This window comes from Oryctolagus cuniculus, chromosome 16 (assembly GCF_051225735.1).
Source record: "Oryctolagus cuniculus isolate XC-2025 breed Fujian yellow rabbit chromosome 16, ASM5122573v1, whole genome shotgun sequence".
NCBI classification, from domain to species: domain Eukaryota; kingdom Metazoa; phylum Chordata; class Mammalia; order Lagomorpha; family Leporidae; genus Oryctolagus; species Oryctolagus cuniculus.
In genome coordinates, this window is record NC_142882.1 from 3,650,640 (window position 1) to 3,667,724 (window position 17,085).

At 39.6% G+C, this 17,085-nt stretch overlaps 1 pseudogene; it reads left to right on the forward strand.

Annotated features, from left to right (window-relative positions):
- Window positions 1-3,482: 3,482 nt before the first annotated feature.
- On the forward strand, window positions 3,483-4,082 carry LOC149121398 (thioredoxin reductase-like selenoprotein T pseudogene; annotated as a pseudogene).
- Window positions 4,083-17,085: the final 13,003 nt, after the last annotated feature.

Consider the following 17,085-nt stretch of genomic DNA (forward strand, 5'->3'; position numbering starts at 1 on the left):
AGGACAGTCTATTCAATAAATGGTGCTGGGAAAACTGGATTTCCATGTGCAGAAGCATGAAGCAAGACCCCTCCCTACCTTACACCTTACACAAAAATCCACTCAGCATGGATTAACGATCTCAATCTATGACCCGACACCATCAAAATATTAGAAACATTGGTGAAACCCTGCAAGATATAGGTACTGGCAAAGACTTCTTGGAAAAGACCCCAGAGGCACTGGCATTCAAAGCCAAATTTAACAATTTGGATTACATTAAATTGAGAAGCTACCGTACTGCAAAAGAAATACCCAGGAAAGTGAAGAGGAAACCAACAGAATGGGAAAAATACTTGCAAACTATGCAACAGATAAAGGATTAATAACCAGAATCCACAAAGAGATAAAGAAAACCCACAACAACAAACAACCCAATTAGGAGATGGGCCAAGGATCTCAATAGATATTTTTCAAAAGAGAAAATCCAAATGGCCAACGGGCACATGAAAAAATGTTCAGGATCACTAGCAATCAGGGAAATGCAAATCAAAACCACAATGAGGTTCCACCTCACCCTGGTGAGAATGGCTCACATACAGAAATCTACCAACAACAGATGCTGTTGGGGATGTGGGGAAAGAGGGGACACTAACCCACTGTTGGTGGGAATGCAAACTGGTCAAGCCACTATGGAAGTCAGTCTGGAGATTCCTCAGAAACCTAAATATAACCCTACCATACAGCCCAGCCACCCCACTCCTTGGAATTTACCCAAAGGAAATTAAATGGGCAAACAAAAAAAAGCTGACTGCACCTTAATGTTTATTGCAGCTCAATTCACAATAGCTAAGACCTGGAATCAACCTAACTGCCCATCAACAGTAGACTGGATAAAGAAATTATGGGACATGTACTCTTTAGAATACTATACAGCAGTAAAAAACAGTGGAATTCGCTCATTTGCAACAAAATGGAGGAATCTGGAAAACATCATGCTGAATGAAATAAGCCAGTCCCAAAGGGACAAATATCATATGTTCTCCCTGATCAGTGACAACAAACCAAGCACCAAAAAGGAAACCTGTTGAAGTAAAATGGACACTATAAGAAACAGTGACTTGATCAGCCCTTGTTCTGACAGAAGATGAACAACTTAATACTTTATCCCTTTTAGTATTTTTTTTGTTCTACTTAATACTATTGGTTGAATTCTGCAATTAACACACAATTATTCTTAGGTGTTTAAATTTAACTGAAAAGTGATCCCTGTTAAAATATAAGAGAGGGAATAAGAGAGGGAGGAGATATACAGTTTGGCACATGCTCTATCGGACTTGCCCCAAATGGTAAAGATAGAAACGTGCCAGGGGATTCCAATTCAGTCCCATCAAGGTGGCATGTACCGATGCCATCTCACTTTCAGCATGATTAGTTTCAGTTCATAACTGATCATAATGATAGGATTAAGTGTCAAAGGAATCACACAAACAAGACTAGTGTTTGACAATACTAACTGATAGAATTAAAAAGGAGAGAACAATCAAACATGGGAAGTGGGATACACAGCAGACTCATAGAATGGCAGATGTCCTAAACAGCACTCTGGCCTCAGAATCAGCCCTTAAGGCATTCGGATCTGGCTGAAGAGCCCATGAGAGTATTTTAGGCATGGAAAGTCAAGACTCTGGCAATAAAAGACCTAAATGAAAGATCTTTCCATGGGGGATCCCAGTGGAAAGAACGGGCCATCAAAGAAGGAGGTACCTTTCTCTGAAAGGAGGAAAGAATTTCCACTTTGACCATGACCTTGTCTAAATAAGATCAGAGTTGGCAAACTCAAAAGGCTTCTATAGCCTTGGCAACTCATGACAAGAGCCTAAGGTGATTACTGACGCCATAAACAAGAATATCAATTGTTAAATCAACAACGGGAGTCACTGTGCCCTAAATCCCCATGCAGGATCTCTTTCCTTAATGTGCTGCACATTTTGAATTAATGCTATAACTAGTACTCAAACAGTACTTTGTACTTTGTGTTTCTGTGTGGGTGCAAACTGTTGAAATTTTTACTTAATATATACTAAATCGATCTTCTGTATATAAAGAAAATTGAAAATGAATCTTGATGTGAATGGAATGGGAGAGGGAGCAGGATGTGTGGGTTGCGGGTGGGAGGGAAGTTATGGGGGAAAAAGCCACTGTAATCCAAAAGTTGTACTTTGGAAATTTATATTTATTAAATAATTAAAATGATATCAAAAATAAAAAACTTAGAAGAGGTAGTTGGTGCTAGAGATGATTTAATTTGATGAAGTGTGCATCCAAAATAAGATCAAGTTCTTTGGCTGCATGGACATCCAAGTGATAACAATTGCAAGACATTTGGTGTAAAGCAGATCTTATTTTTCAGAACTGTTTAGCCTTGTCGACCAGGAAATGTTAGTAGGAGCTTTGGTTCTGGTGAGGACATGTGTCCTGCAAATATGAAAATCTTCACACTCTGTCCTCAGTAAATGTACAAATAATGATTAGAACATATGAATTTTTTGGCCATGACCAATCCATCTGTAAGAGTAATTACAGTAGAATTGAGGATAACCTGGATTGGCGGCTTTTTCCTGTAGATCCTTGTGCCTTTCATGCAGGTTTCTGTTCAAGTACTACCAGTATGTTTTTGCCTTTGTTTTTGCTATTGAGGAGATCAACAAGAATCCCCATATTTTAGCCAACATGCCCTTGGGATTTGATTTTTCTAATGTCATGCACAGTGAAGTGACAGTAATGGAGAATCTTTTCATCTGATTTTCACACATTTGTATGTGGGTAACTTTATTTAACTGTTTGTTGCCATAGATTAATGGAGAAAATAATAGAGTGTGTGTAGGTTTTGTCTGAATCTCACACCTAGTGATTTTTGGTTGTCCTTGTTTGTGGTTGAAAATGACTGAAATCTGACTTACGATGATATAGTTCTCTATCAGGTTTTCTTTGTCTGGCTTCATTGGGTCACTACTAAAATGTTCCTTTATGTAGCTGTGATAATTGACAAAGAGATACTTTCTCTAACTTGAATTTGTTGTACAAATTGTTGAGCAGTCTTATGCGAGGATGACGCATTTCTTTTAGCTGCACCTGTTTTCAAGGACCTCCCATTTGCCAATCCTGCTGGTGACCTAGTGAATTTGAATCAAAAGAGAAAATTGGATGCTGAGTATGACATTCTCAACATCTGGAATTTTCCAAAAGGTGTTGGCCATAAGGTGAAAATAGGAGAGTTTTCTCCATATAACCAACAGTTGTCTCTCTCTGAGGATGTAATAGAGTGTGCCACAGGAATTACAGAGGTAAGTTGCTCCTAATTTAAAGTTCACACTACATACACATTGTTATCCACAGTTGCTGTGGGGTTTTGTGTCACATGCCTTGAAAAAAGACATGTACAGGGCTTTGAGCTGGATGCAGTCTTTCTAAAGGCAGCTGAAATGGCTGGTTCAATTAAAATGAGGTTTCTGCTGCTTCTCCTGGTGGTGGCATTGGTGGTGGCCTGGGGCGAGACCTTGGCTAACCTGGGCAGCATGCCCAGCAAAAGATTAAGAGGCAGTATGCTATGGGGCCACCACTTAGGTTTCAGATTTGTGTTTCCTGAGGTTATAGGTGTGTGTTTGAGGGGTACATGTGGGTTATTAGCCAGTGGTCCCCAGACATCCAATTGAAGAAGACAATTATTTCTCTTAACAAACATATAGACATAAAGCATCTTTTCTGTCAGTTTTCAAGCTAGTATTAATAGGCTTAATAATTGTTGGAAAAGATCCTTTTGCTTTCTATGACATGCCAGCTATTAGTATCTGGCAGTGGGCCCAGGAAAATAAGGTCTATCCATGTATCATGGTTTTCTTCTTAATGCTAACAACATGAGCAACATGATTGAGAACCAGTGTATGTCAACAGGTGCATTCGATATAACTTTAAATGATGTACCTGTGTGGTCTAAACTGGAATCTGGTCACCTTCCATCCATGCAACAACTTGTTCAAATTTTTGACAATGAAATGAAACTCATTGTGCATATGGATTCAATCCCACACCATCAGTCATAGCCCCACGTATCAGCACTGAAAACTTTTTTACATTAATGGATTTTGAAAGAGCAGCATGACTGACATTATGAAGGCCTGCACTGAAAACAGCAAGCTGTTAATACAGACCAGATGCTTTTTTGGCAAGCTCATTGTACCTCTTGGAATACTGAATGCAAAAAGGTTTCTCAGTGCTAGCACATTTTGGAATTGTGCACATTTCATGGAGTGCAATAATACTGTATGATTTTCCTTCCTCTCCCAAATTCACACAGTTAATAGTTTTTTTTTTAAATGTAGACATTACATGCAACTTTCATAGACATATTTGAAAAAGTTACAATTTGATTTATTTTAAAGATGTCTGTTAAATCTGTTGTGCTTTTATATGAATTTTCACTTCTTATGGTTTAAAAACCAGTCTTTTTAGGAATATAGCCAAAGTTTCCAAATGGCTTATAAGAGTTCAGTCAGACCTCTCTAATTTGGCCATGTCCAATTTATGTAGTTTTCAAAACACTGCAAATTGTGAACAGTGCACTATACAAGATTATAAGGGGAAATATAATATCAAGAGTACTCTACCAATCTATGTGTATGTGTGTGTGCACATATGTGTGTGTGTGGTTACCAAGGAACTACTATAACACCAACTGCTTTTTAAGTCCCATTATGTAGTTCAAGTGTCTTGCCTTGACCAATTTAATGAATTGATTTAACTGGGCCTTTATACTTAAATAAATAAAAAACTATGCAGATGTCAGTTAAATAAAAAAAAAATTTCATTTTATTGTTCAGTATATCAGTTAACATTGTATTTAACAATCGTCTCTCTAAATTTTTGTTTTTTGCTCTCAGATAACTTGATAAGGCATACACTTTAGAATCACTTACATTTTTAGGATAATTGAAACTTACTTAATTGAATCTCTTTGCAATGTTATTAGTTGCCTAATAGTTTGTCTAATATATCAGAAGTGCATTTGAGGAACAGAATTGGAAAAAAAATTAAATTTAATATCATTTCAATGTTCTAAAAAAACAGTTAAAACAACCTAAACTTTTAAAGACTGTAAGAATGACTTATCAGAAATACAACCATAATTTGGAAAAATAGTCATATTGCATCAGTGATAACATGCTTCAGCTTCTAAATAGGAATTCAGTGGTAGAGCCAGTGGTAGGCCTAGATTTGTTAGTGGAAACAAATGAATTTAAGGAAAACATTGAAGAAGATCATTTCAAAGAAATAAACCCCTTAAAGGATGTTGCACACTATGGCACATTTCTACCAAATCTTTTAAAATGTATTTTCTGGATTGAGGAAATGACTTGACATATACAACTCCAACTGTGATCAACAGATAAAGCCTTGGGATAATGTTTCCAGCATACTGTACAAGTTCATAGAGATCTGACACTTTTCTTCCTTTGGCAAACTCATCTGTAAGCTAGACCTCTAAGTAGTGCAGTTCATCAGAAATAGCCATATAACGTTCATAATAGCTTTTTATTGATAACATAGAAGTCTGCAGTTCACCCAGCATATTAGAAGCGCGTTTCAGAGCATCCATGAGCTGGTTTTTATCCAGGCATCTCTTCATTTGGAACGACTGGACTTTCAGAGCCTATATGGCTTCATCCAAGAGCTTTTCCTGCTCATCCTGAGGTGACTGCTGTGTTGTAGGCATGGCGACTCCCCGGAGCCTGCTGCAAGCAGCACGTACCCCGCGCAGAACCTCCCGTGGTCAGGTGACTTTGCGGCCTCTTCAAGCCCTTCAAACCCGCCCTCTCTAGTCCCGCCTTCCAGCCTGGGAGACAGCTCCTCCATTGGCCCGCTTCTAATAACCCAAGTCTCCCGTGTTTATTGGCCCATGCCACTTAACGCTGGACTGACAGGCTTGTGCGCCAGCCGGTCTGTTCACAAGATGGGACAATAGGCCATGTGTTTCAAGACAGGAGCTATCTCTCCAGGGCACATAGGAGACAGAAGGAGGGAAAGGCACTGTTAAATGAGTTTCTCAAGAAAGAAGGAATTCAAGGAGGGAGAGCCACCACGGCTCTACTTTAATGTTTTATTAGATTATATTCATTTATATAATTAAAAGGCAAAGAGAGGGGGGGCAGAGAGAGAGAGATCTTGCATCCACTGGTTCACTTCATAAATGGCCAATAAGTCTGGAGTGGGGCTGATACAAGGTCAGGAGCCAGGAGATTCCTCTGTGTCTCCCACTGGAGTGTAGGGGTCCAAGCACATGGCCATGCTGCACTGCTTTCCCAGGTGATGTAGCAGGGAGCTGAATCAGAAAAGGAGCACCTGGACATGAATGGACACTCAGTTAGGATGCTGGTGCCTCAGGTGCAGGCTTACATTACTGCAATACAGTGCCGCCCCCAGGGATCTTTATTGTGCAGCTCTCGGGCTGCAGCATCACTGGGAGTTAGTGAAGGCCTTCAAATGACCACTGCTAGCAGTCCTAGTGATTGAGAATTCAGCCAAGTCAACAGCCTGTGTGCCACAGGCTCAGCTGAGGCTTCTCAGGCAACAGCAGAGGCTGGAGGTTCATCCTCCACAGGAGCCCTCAGTGGTTGGAAATGCCCTTGACCTTGCCTCTTCACATCCAGAGCATGGGGTGCTTGAGACATGTTGCCTTCTCATGTAGCAGCACAGCCCCAGACCCCTGGGAGAGAGCTGCTTTCTTCTCACCACCTCCTCTCAGCTCCTCACAGATCTGCCACCCAGGGACAGCCCCAGAGAATTCCCCCAGCCCTGTGGAAAGTTGTGGAAAAGTCCCTGATGAATCCTCATGGGATTTCTAGGGGCCAGTGTCAGTGTGGCTTCATGGTTTCATCAGATGCAGTTTCTCTATGAAGTAAACAGATTATTCTTAACTTTTCACCACTAAGTGGGAAATTTCCACTTATTTATAATCCGTGTTAGATAATTTGCAATTTTTCAAATATCCAAAATTCAGAATAGCAAGTCTTGTTCACTCACTCCCCAACGTTAGATGACAAACTTAACTCACTTTCCCCTCTGTCTTTATTCTGCCTCTCCAGTTTATCTGATTATAATTTGATCATTTTATTCTTGCTGGCACTAAAATATCATTTGCAGCCTATGGTGGTTCGTATTTTGCATTTTGTGAGTGGGACATAAACAAAATATTTTGAAAATGACTGTACTCTGCTTTTACTATGATTACTTTCATAGCCTTAATATTTCTTTAAACATTGCTTTCAGATCTTACCTGGCATCAGAATTAGCCAGGCAGGTGTATTGGAACAGTAGGACTGCTGGTGGATACACTCTCTGCCTTCACATTCAGTAGATCTTTTTGGAGGTCAGAGGATGAGCACCTACACCTGGCAGTGATATGATATGGCAGTGGTAGGGGTGGGTTCCCTGGTTAATCATGACAAGGGAGCATCCTCCTGGCTTCTTCCCCACAATTTTGGTGAAACTAGTAATCCTGAAATGTAAAATAATTCTGATGTACCTTGTCTCCCATGGGCTAGAAATTTACATCTTACTTGAACAGTATATTGTAGAACTTTTTTATTTTGGAACAGAAAGTCTTGCCTCACACAGACTTCAGCATTTGATGAGGAAGTTAATTTGTTTGCTCTCCTTGTTCTGGCAATCCAGTTGATCGAGTATGGTGTGATCTTCCTAATCCCAATAATTTGAGACTGAGTTTAACTTTTAGGTAGTTTGCATGTTATATTTTTTGAAGGACTCATGAAGAGAAATTATTTAGACAATGCCTGAACTCTCTGTGTATGTTAACATGCTGGGTTTTTCCTAAATCAATATCTTCAAATAAATCTTGCCTCATAATCATGTTGAGAACTTACTGTAACAGGGAGGTTGTTGCGATGTACTCTGATGTCTTACCTGATAGATCTGGAGATGGCCAATGGTGTTCAGCTCCACACAGGGTAAATAGGAGCCTATGCCTAATTCTGCTTCCCTGTGTTTTATGATTTCCCTTCTTCTTCATTTAACACAAGAGCAAGTTCACTGATTTGAAATTTCCTTCTTTTCTGAAAGAAAGCATGAGAGTTTTCTATCACAAAACATCAAGGTCTTTCAAACAGTGTGGTGTGGTTTACTTTGCTGCATTTGCTTGAGGAGAAAACACCAGGAAAAAGGCAATGGATTGGCCAACTCCATGGCTCACTAGGCTAATCCTCCGCCTGCGGCACCAGCACCCCGGGTTCTAGTCCCGGTTGGGGCTGGATTCTGTCCCAGTTGCTCCTCTTCCAGTCCAGCTCTCTGCTGTGGCCTGGGAGTGCAGTGGAGGATGGCCCAGGTCCTTGGGTCCTGCACCTGCATGGGAGACCAGGAGGAAGCACCTGGCTCCTGGATTCAGATCAGTGCAGCACACGCGCCTGCCATAGCAGCCATTTTTGGGGTGAACCAATGGAAAAGCAAGACCTTTCTCTATGTCTCTCACTGTATAAATCTGCCTGTCAAAAAAAAAAAAAGAAAAGAAAAGGAAAAAGGCAGTGGATTGCAAACACTTGAATATTTTTGCATAAACCAAAAACAGACAGGCAAAGAGCCATCCTAAAAGGAGATTTGTCTGTATGTCCCCATCAAATGGGCAAATTAATCTGGGAATCCCAGATAAACTCTGAGTCAAGGACAAGAATATGAAATCATTCAACATGAGATCATCCCATGACCAGGAGAAATCAATATGGACTCTAGTGGAATAAAAGATTATATTAAGAACACAGAAACCTCACAGATGAAAATTCACACAGTAAGGCCTTATAAAGCAGCCTCATTGGACACATGAAAGAGAAATAGACCATTGTTGATGACAGCAGAATAAAACAATATTAAATTTAAAATAACTGCATTAGACTGTAAACCTCCAACTGTTAATTTTCCCAGTGTCATAATATCTTCTTAGTACTGATTACCTGTTCAAAGAGAAAGGATGGATTTATATGTCATACCCACTTGCAAGCTGTCTGCAAAAGCCTGTTTGGCAGAAATCATATACAGCTTTCTAGAGAAGAGGAGGAGGAGGAGATGAAGAGGGCAGAGGAATTAGATGAAAACAGGAAGAATGATGGGTAGAGAGAAGAGAAAGAATAGATATAGGTCAGAAAGTAATTTTTGCTTAGAACGAGCATTTTCAACTTATCTTACCAAAGTAACATAGATAATCTATCGGGGTGCTAAAATGTTTGAAGTTTATGCATAAATGTTTCATAACACTCATTTTCCATGAATTTTCTGAAGCCTTCTCATTGTATGAAGTTCATTCTCTCCATTCCAAACCTTTGCTCAGTGAACTGTGTGCATTCAGATTGACTCTTCTCTTAGTTTCTACACATTAGAGAGACAGGAGATACTTGCTCTCTGATTCAGATTTACTTTTCTTGTTTGACTGAATAGACAATAAGTTTCTCCATTGTACTTATAATAAATATAGCTTGTCAAGGCATTCTATTTTCATTGCACGCAAGTCACTGAATTCTCATTTTATTTTGTGCCTATTCAGCATCTCACTTTGCATGTGCTACTATTGAAAATCTCCCTAATGGCATCAGAGCAGTGGCTAGGCAATGGAAAATGTGTTTTGCTTAAAATTTTAGGCACCGCATTTAGAGCAACTTGAATTTAGAAACTTTTGAATGGAATAATAGAGTTCTCTTAAATGCCCTCTTGTCTCCTTCCTTATTAGATTTACTCAGTTAGCAATACCTCACACTGATATACAAGCACAAATGATGAGTCAGTGTTGTTCATCATCATTCCCTACATGACATGGTATCCATTGTGTTTACTTTCATGTTGTTCAGTCTGTGCATTTGGCAAAGGTTTAACAGTACGTAGCTTCCCTGAGGGTGTCCTACATAATAGTCCTGAAAGTCACTTGAATTCAAAAAGTACAGATGTCTGCAGACATCATCCTGCCCTTGGTGTATGTGGAGGTGAGAATAAATACATGGCTTCTGGATGGTATTTTCTGCTTTATAGTAAAAAGTGAGAAGTATTCAAATAATCCCTAATTCTCATGAGAGCATCGACCAGGGTTGTAGGGTCAAAAACAGTCATCATAGGATTAGCGTGGTTGACAGTAATGTGGAAAGGTTTCCTAATTTACAACTGAATATGTGGTGATCTGACATACAGAATGGGAACTTCCAAATTCAGGGTGATTACAAGTTCCACAGTGATTGAAAATCACATGTCCTAGTGGATATCTCTGTAAACAGGATTGGTTTGGGGTCTCTGTGGCATCAAGGCAATGTGTGCTATCCAGGACACTGTTTGTGGGAAGCTGCCCCTTTGCTCTCTGGGTCTTTGGAATGTGTGATCCTAGAGTGTTCTTGTTTGAAACCTGAATGAGTTGGGCCATCTCAGAAACTTGCCTAATGCCTCCCTTTGAGGCCCCTGATGCAATCAAAGTATATAATTGCAAAAAGTTCATGGAGAGGTTTTTTTGACAAAGCCCTTGCAACAAATTTTACCAACAGGAGCTTCTCCCTTGAGTCTTTGTATCCATGGACAAGGAGAAAATCCTGGCACCTGGGGTGGAGAAGATCAACCACAAACATGTTTTTCTTTTTGTGTTATTCATCAGAACAGAAAACCTCAGCTGCAGAGCCTCAGGGCAGATAACTTTCAGGTTCCCCCATGGATTGCTGGACAGCAGGTGGAAAGAAGTCAAATGGAGCAGTAATAAAATGGCTTGATTCAGGCAAATATATAATAATAATTATATTTTAATAGTGAATTACACTTGTGAACTTTAATGCTTCTAATCTTCAAAATGTAGGATGTGTCCTGGATTCTATCTTTTTCTGAACAAAAGTACAGACATCCTAGAAGGGGGATCATTCTGCTTCTGCCCCTCTTTAGTATATTTTCTTTTAGAGATAAGTGTAAATATTACACATATAAATATATAATAATTTCATGCTACAGAATATTGTAACTTGTGCGACAGAATAATTGTTTCCTTCACACCTGTTTATGAAGGTGCTAACTTTCTGGTTTCTACTGTAATGCTACAAGAAGTAGGATTCCATTGCATAGATCTTCAATAGAAGTCGATATTATGTCATAGATCATTGCATTATCATTAAAGCCAAATGATTTGAAAAGTATAGTTTGTGCCACCAAGGTGATGCTACTGATTATATATTTTAGGCATTTGTCCAAAGATCTCTCCAAGAAATAATCTAATGGATACTAGCTTGGTATTGTAATATTATTCTCTTCACATATAAAGTGTCCTAATTTGATATGTGCACATGACATCCCATTTATGAAATATTTACTTATTACTAGTAGTACAATTCCCCATGGTTATGCATGCAGCACATCATTTAAGTGTACCCTGAAATGATGGACACCAGGAGATAGTGAATTTCCAGTATCAAGAGTAGATTCTATGAATAGTACCCAGGTTCCCCCATGATGAATGCCATGCAAACTGGAGATCATAATAAAATATCAGCAAATCCAGGAGAAAATACTTATGTTGATGACACTTGGAAAAATAATTCATATTGAACTAAAAATAGATTTAGACACTATATCCTCCAATGTTATACTGACCAAATCTAGAATATATAATAATTGCTGAAAAATTGTTCTTAGCAATAAGGAACACAGCATAAAACAGATCAAAAGGGCAACTCTCAGAATTGCCTAGAGTGACAATTAGCTTTCTAGATCTTTTGATTCCAGTGGGGGAGCAGGAGGAAGAAATTAGAAGAGAAATAGATGGAGGTGTAGAAGAATGAGGAGAAGACCAGCAACATATGTAGTAGAAAACTGAGTATTATTTGATACTTTTCACAAGGATTTTCAAATTTCCTCATTCTAGAAAGCATGAATGAGGAATTTGGATAACAAATATTAATACAAGCTATATATGTGTATATAAAAACAGCATAGAGAGATAAAACAACTGTATATATGGTATAGAACACATATATAAATATAGAAAGAGGCAATATTTATATCATATACACACACATACATATTATACAATAACAGGAATGAAGAAATGAAAAACTGTCACTTCCTCTGGAGCACACAGTGACCATTAACAAGCAGTGAACATGACGTGGTATACTCATCAATACTCAACACCCAGTGCATCTAATATAAATACAAAGGGCTCCTCATTTTCATTCTTTGTGAAATATCAGATCCCAGAAAATAGAAATCCATTGTTTTCTTTGCATGGAAGGCTATTTATCCTGAATTCTGTAACAAAAATTGAATGAATGAGGCCTGTTTGGAGTAAGTACTGATACCAATGCTGATGATTTACTTTAACATATGCTTAGTGTTCCAAATAAAGGATTATCTGTCTTAATTTTAGGCACCATGGGTCTCATAGCCCAGTGTTTCAAGTCCACCCTGTGAGTGTTTCAGGCTTCTCTAAAGTGTTCTTCCCTTTTCACTGTTCTCCTTCTTTCGAGTTCTGAATCTGATTTCATGTTCCTGGTTTGTGATGGTGGTTGATGGGCAAGTTTTATGGGGAAGAGGTTTTTCTGGATGAAGTCCAGACTTCCATCTACCATTCTCAATAGTCTGACATCTTCTCTCTTTCTGATCACATAGCCTTCAGTTGAGTTACTCTCTCTTCCCATTACAAACTGCACCCTTAGAAGTATATGATTACTGTTTCAAGAAGCATTTGATGATGTAATAATGTAAAGAATCATTGTGGTTTGTGAATATAAGAAACATCTATAGAGGTAGTGCTAAAGAGATGTGCCATTCCTTTGTTCATGTGTTCATTAACAAGTTGAATCCATTTCCTATATTTGCAAGAAATGTAGAGAGGGCATTCCAGAGCATATTGTAATATTTACTTTAGATATCAAATATAATAAGTTAGTAGATGTTGCCAGAATGAATTAAATTGATGAGGTAGGCATACAAAAAGATCATGTTCTTTGGCTGCATGGACAGCCATGTGATAGCATGCCCAAGACATGATGGTGTAATAGCAGAGCATATTTTCAGAATCGTTTAGACTGGTAGACCAAGAGAAGGTAGTAGCAGCTTTGCTTCTTGTGAGGATGTGTCCTGCAGCAAATACGACAGTCTTCACACTCTATCCTCAGTAGCTGTAAAAAGCATGATTGGAACTCAGGAATTTTGGCCAGAACAGTGCAATTGTAACAGTTATGGGAGTAGAATTGATGATAATCTGGATTGGAGGCTTTTCCCTTTAAGATCCGTGTGCCTTTCCTGCAGGTTTCAGTCCAAAAACTACCAGTATGTTCTGGCCTTGATTTTTGCTATTGAGGGAATCAAGAAGAACTCCTACCTTTTACCCAAAGTGACCTTGGGATTTGATCTCTATAATGTCATGCACAGTGGTGTGATGGTGATGGATAATCCCTTCATCTGGCTTGTGGGCCAGAAAGGGGCATTCCTAATTACATGTGTAGGAAACAGCAAATCTGTAGCAGTAATTTCAGGAATGAATTTTGGTGTCCAAATAGTGGCACTGCTGTAACACTACAAAATTTCACAGATGAGTGTGTATGGGAAATAGAAGGAAAAAGCACATTACCTTAAGTACCTTACTTAGTGCCCAAAATTGAAATGACTGACACCTTAAGCTTTAGTCATAGTGTGTAATCTAAAGAGCAGGCATGCAGAGATTTGGAGGAGTCACCACATTTGCTCTGATGCTGAGGTATCACAGGTGAAGTGAAAATGGAAACATTTTCCTCAACCTCTGAGCTAAACTCATGACTGAGGAAGTTCTTATGTAGTGGGAGGTGATAAAAATGAAATATTCAATTTTCTGTGACACTTTCACCATTTGCTTAATTCCCTTCAGGAATAATACTGTACACTATGGCAATAGCCGTACACAGATTTCTTGCATTTTCCCTTAGCTGACTCTTGGGTCTTTTAAACCTCTTCTGAGTGACAGTGGTCAGTTTCCATCCCTCTATCAGATTGCCCCCATGGGATGCCAGTTATTGCCCACATGGGATGCCAGCACTGGCCCCAGTATCTTTTACTTGGGGAGTTTAGGCCATTTGCATTCAAGGTTACTATTGATAAGTTAGGACTTGCCTCTTCACTGGAAACACTCCTGTTGTAAACATTCCTGTTGTTTGCCTTAGATTTCCTTTGTAGTTTTATTGGGGGATTTTCTGCCTTGATATTCCTGCATAATGATGGCTATCTTTCTGTGTTTCTGTGTATCCCATCCATAAGCATCTTTGTAAGGTTCGGCGAGTGGTGACAAATTTTTTCAATTTCTCTTGTTGTGGAAGGTCTTTATTTCACCTTCATTCATAAAGTAGATGTTTGCACAGTACAGTATTCTGGGTTGACAGTTTTGTTTTAAGATATGGACTATGTCTCACCATTCTCTCTGAGCCTGTATTGTTTCTGATGAGAAGTCAGCTGTGAACGTAACTGGATATCCCCTGAAAGTAATCTGATGTTTCTCTCTTGCAGGATTTAGAATTTTTTTAATGTTTTACATTGAAAATTTGACTACAGTGTGTTGTGGTGAATATCTTTTCTAGTCATGTCTATAAGGAGTTCTATGTTCCTAGTGTACGTAAATGTCCCTTTCTCCTAATTGGGGAAAGTTTCTGTAATTATTTCAGTAAATCAACTTTCTAATCCATTTTCTCTTTGCATGCCTTCAGGAATCTCTAAGACCCAACATGGGGTCATTTGATAGTATCCCATACATCTCCAACACTTTTTTTATTTTAAAGCTTTTATTCAATGGATGCAATTTTCATAGGTACAACTTTAAGATTATAGTGGTTCCTCTCCCATACCCACTCTCCCTTTCCAACTCCCATCCTACCTCCTACTCCCTCTCCCATCCCATTCCTTAAGATTCATTTTTAATAAGAGCAAGTCTATACTAAGGAAAGATTTCAACAGTTTGCACACATACACACATACAGTGTAAAAGTACTGTTTGAAAACAACAATTTTGCAGTTCATTCTTACAGTACAACTCATTGAGGACAGAGGTCCTACATGGGGAATAAGTACACAGTGACTTTTGTTGTTGATTTAACAATTGACACTCTTATTTATGATATCAGTGATCACCCAAGGCTCTTGTCATGAGCTGCCAAGGCTATGGAAGACTTTTGTGACCACAAACTCCATCAGTATTTAGACAAGGCCATAATCAAAGTGGAAGTTCTCTGGTTACAATGTGTGTGTACAAAGAAAGTTGAAGGGTTTCTGCACAGATGTAAGAAATACTAATAGCAGAATATAATCACAAAGTGGTGCTACATTGAAGAATACAGAAGGCCGGTGCTGTGGCTCAATAGGCTAATCCTCCACCTAGCGGCACCGGCAAACCGTGTTCCAGTCCCGGTCCGGGTGCCGGATTCTTTCCCGGTTGCCCCTCTTCATGCCAGCTTTCTGCTGTGGCCAGGGAGTGCAGTGGAGGATGGCCCAAGTGCTTGGGCCCTGCACCCCATGGGAGACCAGGAGAAGCACCTGTCTCCTGCCTTCAGATCAGAGCAGTGCGCTGGCTGCAGTGCACCAGCTGTGGTGGCCATTGGAGGGTGAACCAATGGCAAAAGGAAGACCTTTCTCTCTGTCTCTCTCTCTCTCACTATCCACTCTGCCTGTCCAAAAAAAAAAGAATACAAAAAAAATTCAAAGATTTAGAGGGAAATATTATGAAGCATAATAAGAAATATATTAAAAATCCAAATATACTCATGGTTATTAAAATAATTCCCAACAGTTTTATTGTGGTGAACAATTTTCAGATTTGCATATTATCCAAAAATAAGGACATTGAACTTATTGGAAATGAAGATATAAAAGTGGAATTGTTTTAAAATGATAATGGGATTGTGTAATTAAGTCAGTGTATCAGTAATTGATTAATTAGTGCTTGAATACAAGATTAAACACAGAGAAAAGTTATTTTCACTTAGCAGTTCTGGAAAATGAAGCTTGCCTTTAGAATGACTTAATCCAGATCCTACCATAGAGAGTTATGTTTCACGGAGATAGCTGGATGCTTTCTCTGCACCTAAAATTCGCAAACTTCCAATCCACGATATTAAGAGTGGCATAGCAGGTTAAGCCTCTGCCTGATGCAGGCATCCCAGATGGCACCAGTTTCAGTCCCAGCTGCTTCACTTCAAGTCCTGTTATCTGCAGATGCTTGGGCTTTTGGACCCACACCCACTTGGGAAATCAAGAAGAAACTCCTGGTTACTGGTTTCAGATCAGCCCAGCTCCAGCCATTGCAGTCTTTTGGGGTATGAACCACCAGGTGAAAGATTTTCTCTCCCTTTCTCTTCCTCTCTCTCTTTTTCCTTTCCTCTCCTCCTCCCCCTGTCACTCTCCCTCTTCTTTCCTCCTTCTACTTCTCCTATTTCTGTAACTCTGCCTTTCAAGTAATTGAAAATAAATAAGCCGGTGCCACAGCTCACTAGGCTAATCCTCTGTCTTGCGGTGCCGGCACACCAGGTTCTAGTCCCGGTCGGGGTGCTGGATTCTGTCCCAGTTGCCCCTCTTCCAGGCCAGCTCTCTGCTGTGGCCAGGGAGTGCAGTGGAGGATGGCCCAAGTCCTTGGGCCCTGCATCCCATGGGAGACCAGGAGAAACACCTGGCACCTGCCATCGGATCAGCGTGGTGCGCCGGCAGTAGCACGCCAGCCGTGGTGGCCATTGGAGGGTGAACCAACGGCAAAGGAAGACTTTTCTCTCTGTCTCTCTCTCTCACTGTCCACTCTGCCTGTCAAAAAATTAAAAATAAATAAATAAATAAATAAACAACTAACTTTCACTAAAAACCAACACAAGGAACCTTGACTGGTTGAGTAGGTCATATTATTGAGTGAATAGCACCCTTAAAACAAGGGCTGCTGCTTGCTCTTGTTCAAAGTGAGGACACAGCAAGTATGCACCATGTATAAAGGCAGAGTAGTCCTCACCACACATGGAATCCTCTGGTACCTTGACCATCACTTCCCAATCCTAAGAAATCTTGAAGAATGAGTTTGTGGTG